Genomic DNA, 14128 nt, shown 5'->3' on the forward strand with positions numbered 1-14128 from the left:
TGTATGATCTAAGGCCTGTTCTTTGACTAATTAAAGTGTTTAATTAGTAGTTTTAATCACACAATTAAATTATGATTCAAATCAGAATTTTAAAAATTGTTTGAATGTGATTCAAATCTGAATTTTAAAAGTTGTTTGAATGTGATTCAAATCTGAATTTTTAAAGTTGTTTGAATCATATTTAAATCTGATTTTTTAAAGTTGATTGAATAATATTCAGATCTAATTTTTTAAAAAATGTTTGAATGTGATTCAAATCTGATTTTTAAAAAAATGTTTGAATGTGATTCAAATCTGAATTTTTAAGGTTGTTTGAATGTTTTCAAATCTGAATTTTTAAATTTGTTTGAATGAGATTCAAATCTGAATTTTTAAATTTATTTGAATCATATTCAAATCTGGATTTTTAAGTTGAATATGAGATATTCAATTTAATTTAAGTATGTATATTTTATTTAATTGTTAAATAGTGATATGCATGATGGATGATCATGGACTATAAAAAACCAATGTGATTGGATTTATTTCTTTTATGTTTCTTTGGGATTGTAAATTGATTATTTTATTTTAATTTATTTTGGGCATGTATTATTAAGTTTGTAATAATTTTTGGTTTGTGATTTCATTTATTTAAGTTCTTGTAAATTCGCCTTGGTATGCTAAGGATTACTATGTAATATTGGATTGCAAGAAGTTCAGGGAGGTCAAGGGCATTGGTGGGACCAGTGGGAGGAACTCAAGATCAAGTGTTGATTATGTACTCCTTCAGCAACTCTTGTAAAATGAATGAATGAAATATGCCTAGGAATGCCCTGATTCAATTCTTGGTGGCTCAGAATTGAATCCCTTAGAAAGTCCATGATCATACCATATTTACTACTTATCCATGAATGCATGAGATGCATGAGAATATATGCAATTATATGATATATGCATGCTAAATGGATAATGTGCAAGGTGAGACCTTAATAGTAATTAGGATGACTATAAAATCTTTCAAACAAATGATTAAGTTGGAAATGCTATAATTAAAGCAATTATAATATGGGCCCTCCATTGGGGCAATTATTTTAAGAAATTTTAAATAGTTGCATAAGATGCAATTAATTTAAGAGATTTTCTTAAGAATAATTGTTAAGCATGATATGTTGTAAATATGTAAATGGTTTGTTGGCCAATATTGGATGTACCTGAGGACATTAAAATTATTTGCATAATTACTAGCTCAATGGGATCAACTTAACTAATGCAAGATAAGTCAATAATGGATGTACCTGAGATTTTGAGCATTAGGGGCTAGGTAAAGGATTGAACCTCACATGAGATGTGATGGGCAAGGAGTTGCTCACTTATAGTTTATTGTAATTCCAATAATGGATATACCTGAGGATGATCAATAGAATTTTAAGAATTTAATTACCCACTAGAAATCCATCCAACTAGGATTTCCGTTTTCTACTTTAGAAGTGTAGGATTCGCTAAGTTAGTGGGAGGACCAATTTGATTAAAATACCATAATCATTTTGGTTAATTACATGATACATTTACTAATTAATCTGGTTATTTTCTGCAGTTAATTTTTTGATAAAAATGAGCACAGAACAACCACCACCATCCAATATCCTTGCAAGCATACTTGATCGCAATAGGTTGACAGGACCTAATCTGTCTGATTGGCTAAGAAATTTGAAACTTGTCCTGAACCTTGAACATATAGGATATGTTCTAGATTCAAATGTTCCTGGTCCCTTACCTCCAGAGGTCACACAAGAGGAACATGAAACTTTGGACAAGTGGAAGGAGCATGATATGAGAGCTAAGTGTTACATGTTTGCTTCCATGAGTAATGAGTTACAGAAACAGCATGAGAACATGCAGAGTGCGAGTGAGATCCTCCTTCACCTACAAGAGTTATATGGTGAGCACAGTAGGAATGCTAGGTATGAGATATCTAGGCAGCTGTTCCGCATGAAGATGTCTGAGGGACAGAATGTTGGGGATCATGTCCACAAGATGATTCGGCTGATTGAGCAGTTGTAACATCTTGACTTCAACATGGATTTCTAACTACAGATGGATTTGATCCTTCAGTCCCTTCCTGAGTCTTTTGAGAATTTTGTGACAAATTTCCGTATGACTAAATAGGAATGCACCTTAGTTGATTTACTCAACATGCTGGTTATTGCTCAAAAGAAAATGTCGGGCAATAAAGGAAAAGAGGTAGCTTTGATTGCATCTTCTTCTACTGAAAAGTCTAAGAAGAAGAAGGGCAATAAGAAAAAGAAACCTCAGATTCCTGGTCCTTCCAAGAAGATAGCCAAATAGAAAAAACAAAGATCAAAGTTGACAAAGGTAAAGGAAAGTGTTTCCACTATCAGCAGGAAAGTGTTTCCACTGCCAGCAAGAAAGTGTTTCCACTGTCCAGAGTATAGCAATCTAAAAGAATGCAATGCCATGATGAAAATCATCTCAAAATTCAAAATATATTTGGCACTTAAGATTAGGTCATGTTGCATAAGATAGGATTGCAAAATTGGAGAAAATGGGGATTTTATCCTCATTGGGCTCTGAGCCTACTCCAACTTATGAATCTTGCCTTAAGGGAAAAATGACTAGATCACCCTTTGTTGGACAAGGGCTAAGGGCTGAAAATATTTTGGAGCTAATACATAGTGATGTATGTCATCGTTTCATTACTTTATTACCTTTACTGATGATAAATCAAGGTTTTGGTATTTGTATTTGATGAAATACAAACATGAATCCTTTGAAAAGTTCAAAGAATTTAAATCTGAAGTAGAAAATCAAACAAGAAAGAGTACTAAAGCTCTTCGATCAGATCGTGAAGGAGAATATTTGAGTACTGAATTTGATGAATACTTGAGAGAGCATGGCATTGTTTCCAACTGACTCCTCCAGGAACACCACAGTTGAATGGTGTATTTGAAAGGAGAAATCGTACCTTATTGGATATGGTACGTAGTATGATGAGCTATACTGATATGCCAATCTCCTTTTGGGGATTTGCATTAGAATTAGCTTTGTATATTCTGAATAGGATTCCATCAAAATCAGTTTCTTCCACACCTTATGAGATATGGCATGGAAGAAAACCAAGTCTTAAGCATGTTAAGATTTGGGGTTGTCCAGCTTATATCAAAAAGCTGAACATTGATAAATTGGAAACCAGATCAGAAAAGGGTCGATTTGTTGGATATCCAAAAGATAGTTTTGGATATTATTTTTATTTGCCTACATCACAAAAGGTTGTGGTGAGTAGAGATGCCACATTTCTTGAACAACAGTTTGTCCAAGAAGGAGGCAAAGGAAGGCAAATAGAGTTGGAATTAGAGAATTCTGACCAATCAACAGATCAGATGGATATAGATCCATCTAGTCAACCTATACCCGTTGATGAAATATCTACAGCTATTCCTCATAGAACAACCAGGGTATCTCACCCACCAGTGAGATATGGTTTCCTTTATGAAGAAGAACAAGAGTTATCCACTCATGAAGAAGTAGATCATGGAGATGATCCACTTACCTATGAAGAACCTATATCAGATAAAGATTCTTCAAAATGGATTGATGCTATGAAATCCGATATTGATTCCATGTATAAGAATCAAGTTTGGGATCTTGTTGACCCACCTGAAGGTATTGTACCTATAGGGAACAAATGGGTTTTCAAGAAGAAAATTGGTTCTGATGGAAAGGTAGAGACCTATAAGCCAAGGCTAGTAGCGAAAGGGTTTCGCCAAAGGTAAGGAATCGACTATGAGGAGACTTTCTCGCCTGTTGCCATGCTTAAATCCATTAGGATTTTATTAGCAATAGCTGCATACTATGATCATGAGATTTGGCATATCGATGTCAAAACAGCTTTTCTCAATGGATACATTGAAGAAAACATTTTCATGGAACAACCTAGGGGTTTTGAATCCCAAGATGGTTCCAAGGTATGAAAGCTAAAGCGATCCATTTATGGTTTGAAACAAGCTTCAAGGAGTTAGAACATCCGTTTTGATCAAGCCATTAAATCCTTTGGTTTTATCAAAAATGAGGATGAGCCATGTGTATATAAGAAGGTTAGTGACAGTGCTATCACTTTCCTTGTCTTATATGTGGATGACATATTATTGATGGGTAATGACACAGGTATGTTGACAACTGTAAAGGTATGGTTGTCAAATACATTCTCCATGAAAGACTTAGGGGAGGTAACTTATATTCTTGGGATTCGCATCTATAGAGATAGAGCGAAAAGAATAATTGCTTTATCCAAAAGTCTATACTTGGAAAAGGTGTTAAAGAGGTTTAACATGCTTGATTCCAAGAGAGGATTATTACCAGTGAGACATGGTATCCACCTTTCTAAAGAGATGTCTCCAAAGACACCTGAAGAAAGAGATAAGATAGCCAGGATTCCATATACTTCGGCTATTGGAAGTTTAATGTATGTAATGTTGTGTACTAGGTCGGATATCGCATATGCTATTAGTTTGACTAGCAGGTATCAATCCAATCCAGGTTTGGAACACTGGATAGCTGTCAATAATATCCTTAAGTACTTGAGAAGAACTAAGGATTTATTCTTGATCTATGGAGGTGGAGACTTGTAATTGGATGGTTATACTGATTCTGATTTCCAATCAGATATCGATAATAGAAAGTTTACCTCTGGATATGTGTTCATTGTAATGGAGGTGCAGTCAGTTGGAAGAGTTCCAAACAGAGTACGACTGCAGATTCCACTACAGAGGCTGAGTATATTGCTGCATTAGATGCTGCAAAGGAAGCTGTTTGGATAAAGAAGTTTGTGACAGAACTTACAGTAGTTCCTTCCATTGAGTCAACAGTTCCGCTACACTATGACAACAATGGAGCAGTCATACAGGCTAAGGAACCAAGGTCTCACCAAAAATCCAAACACATAGAAAGGCACTACCACATTATCAGAGAAATAGTTGAGCAAGGCGATGTAGCCATGCAGAAAATAGCATCAGCTGAAAATTCAGCTGATCCATTCACTAAGCCTATGTCACAGACTCAGCTAGACCATCATCTTGAGAAGATGGGTCTAAGATATTGTAATGAATGGCTCTAGTGCTAGTGGGAGATTGTTAGTAGTATGCCCTAGAGTATATCATTTAGTATGTATCTTGTACATATTTTTATTAATAAAAGGCATTTCCACTTTTCCGTTTACATAATATATTTATGTGTAATAGAAAAGGTCCATTAATATTTTATTTGAAATTCTATTCTTAAGTTGTTAAGAATATGAGTGACAGTATTTTTAGTACAAAGTATCATAAATAGGTTCACAATCGAGGATACTTCATAATAAGGACATGACTTATCCAGAAAGATTGTATTCATGTTTGTTACCAAGTTATTTATATGAGATATAAATAAGATGGAATGGTGAGTCTCATGCCATATAACAAACATGATAGGCACTTATAAATGATAAGTAGGCCGAACCAGTGACACTTATGACAAGCACATGGAGTTTACTCTTGTCAATATTTTGTCATAAATCATATCAGTGCATATAATCTTTAGACCTAAGATAGCATATTTATCTTGTATATAGGTAGTTTGAGTTTGATACTGCTTCCATACTTGTACTGTGTATGGGTATATGGGCATGTGTTGGCTCCTACTAGTTATATATGGAGATAGGTGTTAATCAAGATGGAATCTGTTCCTCTAAGTAAATAGAGATAAAATCCTATGTTCATTTAATTATTCTTGATGTTTCAAGTTCCTGGCCAGGACAGATAGATTTGTTTAGAAAAGAGTTTCTGATGAGAAAATCTTTTTAATCAAGAACTGGAATTAAAAGAGAACATAATATTCATAGCAAATGGAGTTTGACATAAACCATGACTCCAGCTTGAGTTGGGATTTTGTAACAGAGAAATTCTAGTGCATGGTAACATATGATAATAGTTTAATTTAAGGTAAACCTTATTACTAATTGGATGTCCATGGCATGCTATGCTAGGTGTTAACCATGGTCTATGAGTTGCATAAAATGATTTAGAGAAATCATTTATGGTAAGAAAGAGTTCTAATGAAATTAAGAGTTGATATCATGTCTCATTGCCAATTAATGATGAGCCTAGTAAGTCGCACACATACACAAGTTATCACCTATTTAAATATGATTTAATTAATTAATTAATTAAAGAGTTTAATTGGTTAATTAAATAGGTTTGGTTTGCAATTAGATTGCAAAGTCCCTAGCATGACTTGAAACCAAATGTAACATCCCCGCTGTACGTGTTCTGTACGTTCAATTGCTCCAGTAGTCAAATAACAGTCCAGGCAAGTTAGGATGTCTGGAACTACACTTCGGTGATAGTGAACAGACATATAATGATGAAATAAATAACAAAAAATACAAGAAAAATTAAAGAAAAATGAAAGAGAGAAAATGAAACTAAGTTAAGCAGTAGCGGCAATGGGTGACTTTGGGAAGGTCGTTGCCGACCCCAGGACCGCGGGGAACCCTCATAATTTAATTCCAGGACGTAAGTAAAGGTCTATTGAAATATAATTGACACTAGAAATATAAAAAAAAAAATTAATTAATTAGTACAAAGAAAAGTGAGAAATCGAAAAACGGACAAAACTCGGTATTATCGAAAAGTCGAAAATGCAACCCGAACAGGGGCATTGTGGTCATTTGACACCCCGAGTTGACTTTTGACCTCAATGTCCATTAAAAATAAGTAGTATTAAATTTTGAAAATGCCATGAAAAATGAAATTCCATGTTTAGAATAATTAAGAGAAACTAAGTGGAAAAATATGGGAATAATTAAAAGTTTAATTATACTAATATTAACCTAAAGTGAGTGGCAGATATTATATTCATAAATCTTAATTAGTGGAGCATTATGGACGTGTAAAAGCACTAAGTGGACAGATTTTATGAGGAAAACCATTCATTTTCTTCAATTCCACTTCCATGGCCGAATATGGGTCTCCATTTTCCCTCCATGAGAACTCATCATGCAAGCTTTAATCCTCCCCCATTTTCAACTTAAAACTCAAGGTTCCCTTCATCAAACTTTGTCTCCACACCATGGGAAAGCTTTGGGCAGGAAGAAAAAGAAGAAATTTCAAGGTTTAGCAAGCCCTAAACAAAGGTTAGTGCTAGTTTTCCTTACCTCACTTAATTAAAATTTGTACTAAGGTTGAGATGAGTTGAATTAATGAAAAATTAGATGGATTGGATGAATATTTAATGGTGATTGAATTTGGCAGCCATGGAACCTAAGGAGGTTTGAATTATCTTTACATGTATTTGATGGGAAATGATATTGATTAAGGTAATTAGAGGTCCTAGCAAATTAACATTATGTATATGTTGAGATTGAGTGATTGAATTAGGAGTTTGAAAGAATTGTTGAAGACCTTGGATAATTGTTGAATTGGGGCAGCCTTGAGAAGCATGAAAATGGTTAATTTATGCATACTATTGTTGATTAATGATGCTCAATTTATGTGATTATGTGACACCCCTTACCCGTGTACAGTATACCCGAGTAAGTAATGCCACACGGTGTACTGGCACACTCTAATATACCTTACTTAATTTGTGTCATGCTTTTGAAGCTAATTTATGAAATATGATTTATTTAAGCCATTTATCGAAATTATTATTTATTTGGGGTTCCGAAAATTTTAAAGAAAATCCGGCGGAGTACCGGCTAAAAATGGAGAAAAAAAGTTCTTCGGAACCTGTTAAAAACACTTCCAAAATTTGTATTCAATCATCTCAAACTCCAATATCCAAAATCTCAACAATATTTCTCAATTTCAGTTCTCAATAACCTTTTCATTTCTCAAACATCCATTTCTCATAATACTCATATACAAGCAATAAATAAATGCTCAAATTTTTGCATTCATAGTCATAACTTTCATTATTTACATGAACATCAAAATATATTACATAAGTTCAAATACATATGAGAAAGTAAAAATTTGCTACAAAATATCAAAATGACACCTAGTGTCCTACCAATGCACTGCAGAAGTTGAGGTGACAAGGACACTGTGCAGAACTGCAGGATGGACTCACCCAGTCTGTGGTCTACTGGGCTCTCGATCGGGATCTCCAGAACCTACGCGTGGCAAAAGCAACGCGCTAAGCAATAATGCTTAGTGGTGCAATAATATAATAAAAGAAAATAGCAAGAAAATAAATGTGTATAGAATGTGTATGCTTTCTTTGTTTGGTGTTGGTATATTCATTATTTCATTAACTTTGTTCACTTTTATTCATTTGTTTGCCCCAAGTAACCTACACTAGACGACTGGACTGGATAATGGGTAAACTGGCACTGGGTACCTAGTACCTCGGGCCGTCACACCATCGGTCACATATGCATCTCCCGGTGTGCAACAGAACAGCTAACAAGCTGTAAATAATATCAGGCACAAGGCCAAGTCTCAATACAAAGTCAGAATGGCTAAAAGCCATGGAATCACAGAATGGCATATCGCCATGTGCAGTACTGCTAACTGAACCCTATTGGCATGCCAAACTATCCAAACCAATCATGTTAGGTATACTAGGGCATTGAAAACTTTTAAATTCTTCAATTTGTGAATTTCATGTTTTGGTGTTACTATTCACCTCATTGGTCAACAAAAATATTGACTTTTGGATAGAAAATATGTACATTGACTTTGGCACTCCTAACATACCACATTTTGTATTTAAAACTTGTTGGCATTAAGCGTTAATACCATTTCTAAGCATTAAACCAAAGGAGCAGATTTTTCAGATTTTGTACCATAAATTTACTGTTCCATTTGGAACTGTTATAGTGAAAATTTGAGGAATTGGTAAACATAAAAGTTGTTCCTTATTTTATCTAGTTGAATTTCATTTCTTGAATCACTCCATTTGGAGTTTTGTAGCTCCAGATATGGTCCAAAAACCACAGCTGGTCGGATTACCATTCTGCAGAAATTACCATATCTACAGTAACATGAACAGTGACTTCCACTGCCATTTGGGTTAGGTTCTGGCCATAATTTGGGGTAGGTTCCTTCATGAAAGTTGTTTTTCTATATCTTAACCTGTTGCTGTAAAAATTTCAGGTCAATTGACCAAATCTACAGTGAGTTATGGCCAAATGAACAATTACTGTTCATTTGGTCAATTCTGCAGAATCAGTTGCAGGGTATCCGGATTGGGGCCAAGTTTTGGTCCTCTTGCTTTGGTCTTTTGGGCATGGTTTCTTCAGCAAAAATGTGCCATTATAAGCTTAGTTTCATGTCCAATTGGCCAAACACCAATTGGATCAACACAGCCCAAGTTATGGCAGTGCAAGTGGACTGAATTTTCAGTCCCTCTGCTGCTGTCCTAGGGCAGCCTGCAACTTCACTTTGCAATCCTATTTTTCAGTCCATTTTATGGTCAACTTACCTAAAATGGTCACTAATTGACCATTAAAATGTTCTCTAATAATTTCCTAAACCAAGTTTACATTTTGCTCACAAAACCCTAATTCAAATTCATGTTTTATACAATTTACCTTAGTTAGCTTTTAATTCATTATTCTTGTGTTTATAACTTCCAACATGATTCTAGTTCACTCCAAGCTCATCAAAAACAATCCCTCCTATTCCATAGCTAGGGCAGCCGAAATTTATGTACTCATACACATGATTTTCTGTTCATTTAAATTGCAATTCTCACTAAGTTTCAAGTCCCAAACCATGAAAATAAAGAGTTTTGAAGATATAGATGCACTAACCTCTTGTAGGCAGATTTTTCCCAAGTTAAATCTTCACTTTCCTTCACTTTCTAGGTTGCCAAACACTTCCCCAAGAGGTGTGGTTAAGTTTTAATGAAGGGGTTTAGGGTTTAGTGGTGGAAAAAAAGGAGAAAGGAAGCTTGCTTGATTGAACATCAATGGAGGGAGGAAGATGGGTTTCGGCTGCACTTGAGGAGAGAGGGATGGCTGCTGGTTTTTTGATGAATTTAGTCTTCATTTATCTCTTTTATTAATTAGTCAAAGGGTTACTTAATTGTGATTGATCATAATTTATAAATGACATCATCAAGATATCATAAATGAGCTTTTCTTTGATTTTTCTTTTCTTTCCTCCACTACTCATTTTCAATTTAATTTCTAGTAATGTTTATTCATATTTTATGTCATATTAATTATTTACTCAACTGGACAAGTCGGCCAAAAATCACCTCTGAAGGCGAAATGACCAAAATGCCCTCCGTTTGGCTGAACGGGTCAAAATTGTCTGTACCGATTGAAAAATTTTTCTAGGTATTTTCTTGGCATTCTAATGCCATGGGAACCTCAATAACCCTTCTATGGAGTCCCAAAAATTATTTTATAATTTTTCCCCAGGGTCTAAGGCTCCTCGTTGCGAGAACCGCAACTTCCCTCTGGTTACCCATCGCTAGGGCACCGGCTCGTTTAACTTGGTTGTATTTTATTCCTAAAATTTTCTTATGAATATTTGAGTTAATTATGGTTCCTGACTTTAGTTTAAATATTTTTCCGGACGTTCTAGCTGTCTTGACCGACACCGGTCATCGGAACAGTAGAATGTACGGAGTTGTTACAACTCTTCCCCTCTAATTTAAATTTCGTCCTCGAAATTTACCTGATGCAAACAGTTGAGGGAACTGTTGCCTCATCGTCTCTTCACTTTCCCAAGTTGCCTCCTCGGTGTTGTGGTGCTTCCAAAGCACTTTCACCAATGGAATTTGCTTGTTTCTCAACTCTTTCACTTCCCGAGCCAAGATCCGTAGAGGTTCTTCTTCGTATGTAAAATCATTTGTATTTCAATTTCTTCTCTGGAGATGACATGTGAAGGATCTGAGCGGTATCTTCTGAGCATAGACACGTGGAACACATTGTGGATCTTGTCCAGCTCTGGGGGTAAAGCTAGCCTATAGGCCACTGGACCCACACGTTCGATGATTTCATATGGGCCAATGAACCTAGGGCTCAACTTACCTTTCCTTCCAAACCTCAATACCTTCTTCCATGGTGACACCTTGAGGAACACTTTATCGCCAACCACATATTCTATTTCTTTCCTCTTCAGGTCGGCATAAGATTTACATGCATGCGAGGCAACCTTTAAGTTGGCTTTGATTGATTTTACCTTCTCCTCGGCTGTTTCACAGTGCAGCCCTACCGATTTGTCTTCGCCCAATTCAGTCCAGACTGCCGAGTTCTACATTTTCTCCCATACGATTGCTTCATATGGGGCCATTTGGATGCTAGCTTGGTAGCTATTGTTGTATGCAAATTCTGCCAGTGGGAGATATCTATCCCAACTTCCCTCAAACTCAATGACACAACTCCTCAGCATATCCTCAAGGACCTGACATATATTTCATGTTGTTGTTATCATTTCAGTTCAATAGTTGTATTAATTCAATTGGTTCAATTGTTTACAGATTACTCTTTACGATTGCCCATCCATCCGAGGATGGAAAGGCATCTTTGAAGTGGAGTTGTGTACCCAAGGATTCATGCAACTTCTTCCAGAATCTTGATGTAAACCTTGGGCCTCGATCAGATATGATGGAAAGTGGAATTCCATGAAGTCTAACTATCTCACTGATATACAATTCTGCTAACTTCTCCAGTGAGTAGTCAGTCCTAACTGGTAGAAAGTGTGCTGACTTCGTCAATCATCCACTATCACCCATCCGCATCATGTTTCTTAGGGTGAGAGGTAGACCACTTACAAAATCCATGGTGACGATCCCATTTCCATTCGGTATGCGTATAGGCAGTAGCAAACTGATGGAACTTGATGTTCTGCTTTGACTTTGTGACATGTCAAGCATTTAGTCACATAGTCGGCTATGTCCTTCTTCATACCGTGCCACCAATCAAGCTTGGATCATGATACATCTTTGTACTTCCTGGGTGCATAGCATATACACTGGTGTATGCCTCTTTTAGAATACTGGTCTTCAATTCCCCATCATCTGGTACACACAGTCTTCCTTTGTAGTACAGACACCCATCTGCTTTCACCCCATAATTAGTTGCTTTTCCTTCTGGGATTTTGCTCATAATGGCCGTTAATTTTCCATCTGCCATTTGCCCATCCAAAATCTGCTGTAGCAGGTTTGGCCTCACTTGCAACTCAGCCAAAATAGCTCCATCTCGAATCAAAGTTAGACGGGCATTCAATGATCTCAAAGCTGTGATGGACTTTCTGCTCAAAGCATCAACAACTACATTTGCCTTCCCAGGATGGTAGTCAATTACACAGTCATAATCCTTCAGGAACTCAATCCATCGCCTCTGTCTAAGGTTGAGCTCCTTTTGGGTTGGCAAATATTTCAGGCTTTTGTGGTTTGTGTAAATGTAGTACTTTTCACCATACAAGTAATGCCTCCATATCTTCAGTGCGAAGATAATTGCTGCAAGTTCTAGATCATGGGTAGGGTAGTTCTGTTCATGTGGTCTTAGCTGTCTGGAAGCATAAGCGACCACTTTCCCCTCTTGCATCAATACACACCCTAACCCATTATGAGAGGCATCATTTGTAGACCACGAAGTCCTTTCACGACCTTTGTGTGCTGCTGGTGCCTCTGTCAACATAGCCTTCAACTTCTCAAAATCTGTGCGACACTTGTCATTCGGTCCAAATCGACATTCTTGTGTAACAACTTGGTCTTTGGAGCAGCTATTAAGGAAAATCACTTTACAAATCTTCTGTAAGACCCAGCGAGCCCCAAGAAGCTTCTGACCTCCGTTGTATTCGTGGGAGGCTTCCATTCCATCACTGCTTCGATTTTCCTGGGATCCACCTAATCCCATCGGTGACACTATGTGTCCAAGGAATGCAATCTCATTCACCAAAAGTCACACTTGGACAACTTAGCATACGACTTCTTTTCCTTGTGGTTTGCAGAACAATCCTCAAATGCTCATCATGTTCTTCACGGTCTTAGAATACACCAAAATATCATCAATAAAGACCACTACGAACCGATCTAAGTATGGATGGAAGATACGGTTCATAAGGTCCATGAATGCACGGTGCATTTGTTAGGCCAAAGGGCATCACGTAAACTCATAATGCCCGTCTGGGTTCTCAATGCGATCTTGGGCACATCTACATCCTTCACCCTCATCGATGATACCACGATGCGAGATCAATCTTAGAAAATACTCCTGCTCCCTTCAACCGATCAAGCAGATCATCAATTCTAGGCAACGGATATTTGTTCTTCACGGTCACTTTATTCAAGCTGCCAGTAATCAATGCATAGCCTCAAAGTCCCATCCTTCTTCTTTACAAAGCGACCTGGAGCTCCCCATGGTGACACATGGGCGTATGAACCCCTTATCCAGCAACTCTTGCAATCGAGTTTTCAACTCCTCAATTCGATGGGTGCCATCCTATAAGGAGCAATGGAAATGGGTGCTGTGCCGGCGGTGTCTCAATAGCAAATTCAACTTCCCTTTACGGTGGCAAACCGGGCAACTCTTCTGAAATACCTGCAGGAAGTCTCTTCGTGGGTATGTCACCTGTGTTTGGCTTAGCACGCCTAGTATCCACCACATGTGCTAGGTAGGCTTCACACCTTTTCTCATCATTCTTCTTGCAACTGTGGCTGAGATGACATTGGACAAGAAATCTGTCCTTTCACCCACAACAGTGATCTCATTGCCCTCAGAAGTTTTCAGAGAAATCCTCTTCAATTTGCAATCAACTATTGCCTGATGACGTGACAACCAGTCCATTCCCAAAATCACGTCAAACTCGTGGAAAGGCAACTCAATCAGGTCTGCCAAGAATTCATACCCCTGAATCCTTAACGGGCAACCCTTGTATACTTTGTTCACCACTACACTGTGGCCCAATGGATTAGTGACCAGAATGTCTTGGTCACTCTCCCCTACTAGTATCCCCTTTTCTACGGGTAAGTTGATGCAGATGTATGAATGGGTGGATCCTGGATCCACCAATGCATGCACAGGTGTAGTGTAGAGGGAGAACGTACCCCTGATGACGTCCGGGGCATCTTGCTCCTCCTGAGCTCTCAGGGCATAATTTCTTGCTGGTGGTCTGCTGTCAGGCCTCTCTGCTGG

The sequence above is a fragment of the Hevea brasiliensis genome, chromosome 16 (assembly GCF_030052815.1).
Source record: "Hevea brasiliensis isolate MT/VB/25A 57/8 chromosome 16, ASM3005281v1, whole genome shotgun sequence".
In the NCBI taxonomy this organism is placed as follows: Eukaryota; Viridiplantae; Streptophyta; class Magnoliopsida; order Malpighiales; family Euphorbiaceae; genus Hevea; species Hevea brasiliensis.